Genomic DNA, 2,931 nt, shown 5'->3' on the forward strand with positions numbered 1-2,931 from the left:
CGTCACTTTAGAACTAGTAACAAAGGAATGTTGAGTTGCTTCATTGAAGTTAAAAGCTTATTGTATTATGTAGAGTACAGTATTATTAGATACAGCATCTGATACAGCATTCAGTCTTCAGCTCAATTTTATATTCCAAATAAAGCATTAGTTTGAATGTCCACAGAGGAAAGTGGTATCTTCGTTGTACTATCCTTTCAACTGTTAAGAGGATTTCCCATGATAACGCTGGTCAGTACATTTGTTGGTTACGTCTAACAAGGTGTTGTTGAATGTAAATAATGTCTTTGTTTACAACCATGTTTCAGTCCTTTCAATATAAAAAGTCTTTGTTGCTGACTCACTCAAGATATTTTTGACATCTAATGGCATAACAATGTAACCAAAATCACCATCACTAACACACAGACCATTTCTCAATACCATTATTATATACTACCATTTTTTAAATCAAATAATATTTATTGAACAATAATATTTAATAAACAAAAATAGGTATTATAAATGTAGCTAAGCAATTCAGTCAAAAGTACAAAGGCAGCACTCTGATACAGCATTAAAGTTGTATAAAAATACAAAGCTAGCCAAAAACTATTTGATCTGGAACAAATAATACATTAATGAGACCAAAGACAGCCTGTCATATATACACCCGAAATGAATTGTTTAGCCATTATCTGCTTATTAAGTCTGACGTCACGCGTCACTGCTTCCAGGATGCAAATCTCAAGCCACAAGAAATCAACAAATGGTGCTAATATAAACTCACAATGTGATGTAATACTACCAAAAAAATATAATCTTAACCTTTATCTCATTACCAATTCCCAGATGGCCAGACACTGATTCATCTTTTATAAATCGGTAAAATATGTGTGTCTGGGACGCCATGAACATGGAGACTGTAGTGTACACCGTAAGTTTTAAATGTTTATCTTAAATGTGTATAATGAATAAATAGTGCTCAAAAATTGCTGTTAAGAGTATTCTCAAGTGAAACGAGTGGAGGCTTGGACCCGGAAACAGCATTTCTTACGTCACTTACTTATCAAGCGAATAGAGACATCAGAGCCAGTGGCATAAGAAGTGGCCAAGGTAAGAAAAAAATCTCTGAAAATGATTAATTCATAAATACCATTATGTCTTTGGAATAACTTGAGCATTCCAGACACACACCATCCAAATATATATGAGCAAGAAACAAAACTTGAAAAATAGAATAGAAAAAAAAGTCTGCCAGTCAAAAAACATCAATATTTCACCTGAAATACTCAAAAATCTGTTTTTCGGTCTAAGCCTACCATCATCTAAGTACTACACATCTATGCAATGATTGCATGAGTATAACACACTCGACCATGGATTGGCCTACATACAGCAGACCCACACACATTTCAATGTCACTCATGAGCTATTATTAACAATTCCCTGTGGAGACACTCATTTCACACACACACACACACACACACACACACACACACAAAACCCAAACAAAAGGAAACTTGTGGTATGGTCATTATTAGCCTATTTATCAGGCAGTATTTAGCTACACTGAGATTGAAAACTTAGAAATACACAAGTTTACTGTATATACACATTTATATAGTACATGCCAAATGGTTCACATCTAAATGTATAAATTGTTCTTCACTATCCAGTATCCATGGCAACAGCTACACAAGCTTTCCATGTTCTCTAAAAGATGATGACAGATGAAGCATGGAAACTACACATCAGCATCAAATCATACTTGATAATTAACTGTGAGAGCCTAACTTACCTGAGCCAAAGATTACAGATACAAAGATACAAAGACGGTTCACTTCTATTACTTATGAATGGGAGAAACGGCAACGTGCAATAAGGCAGAATAATCCGGCCTTCTGAATAAAACAGCCAATCGCTGATTGGTAAAGTCACTGTGGCATTGCAGCTGCCATTAGAAACTCCGGTTCCCATAGAAACCTGAGACTTAAGCTATGACTGCACATGAACATCGACTGGTCTAGCCTGAAAAATATATATTTTTAACACTATTTAAGCATAAGGAAGAACATTTATGGGGGAGTTAATTTCAGATTGTGTTGCTGATTTGAAATGCTCAGGTGTAGCTCAGGTGTGAGCTAGAGAAAATCATCCAGTGGCTGCTTTGAATGTAGTGCAACATTTACATACACATGCAAATTTGATTTCTTAAAATAATAAACAAATGAGCTAAACAACAACTCTCTGTCAAAGTATGGAAAACTAGCCTACATGTCAAATGATCATACAATTTAATAAGCCTACAAACAATTGAATTTTGTGTGTAATTATTGGACAAAAAATAATACATGAGAGAGAGAGAAAGTGAAAACCAGGTCAAACCATGTAGCCCAGCTATTTTCTGGAACATGGTAGCTGGTTTCTTGCTGGACCAATTTGCTCTATTATAGCTTGACGAAGATGACCTACAGGTCAGCTTTAGCTCCACCAACCATTTGGATCTGCTTAAACTGCTGTTGACGTTAAATGACCAGTCTGGACCAGATAGAAAGCATGTGAAACCAGCTACAGTTCTACCAGTTCTACCTGTGTGTGATTAAATAAATAAATAAATATATAGATACAATTTATATACACTCAGAGTTGACTAGAAGACCAAGATATCATTTTTGTTTTCTTCTCTAGCTCTCTTTCAAACCTTGGTAAGCTGCCTCACTGTGTTTTGTCTACATACATATCTGTCTTCTAAGGGAGCATCCTAACCAAAACAGAATCTCATATATGACTGATTTGGACCTCTTCATAAGCAGTGTGCATGACACAAAATAGCACTATACATATAAAGCGAAATAAAACACTTGACTGAAAATTTATTTCAATATGGTCCAAACTGAGCATTTTGCTAAAGTAACAATGCAATGCTTTAACAAGGATAAAAAAAAAAAA

General features: G+C 34.9%; 1 protein-coding gene across 1 annotated transcript in view; it reads right to left on the reverse strand.

Annotated features, from left to right (window-relative positions):
• Positions 1-2,931, reverse strand: part of LOC107572450 (neuronal migration protein doublecortin) — a 107,810-nt gene that overhangs the window by 82,680 nt on the left and 22,199 nt on the right. The gene's annotated exons all lie outside the window — the stretch shown is intronic.

Source organism: Sinocyclocheilus grahami, unplaced genomic scaffold (assembly GCF_001515645.1).
Source record: "Sinocyclocheilus grahami isolate Dianchi unplaced genomic scaffold, SAMN03320097.WGS_v1.1 scaffold1751.1, whole genome shotgun sequence".
Classification (NCBI taxonomy): domain Eukaryota; kingdom Metazoa; phylum Chordata; class Actinopteri; order Cypriniformes; family Cyprinidae; genus Sinocyclocheilus; species Sinocyclocheilus grahami.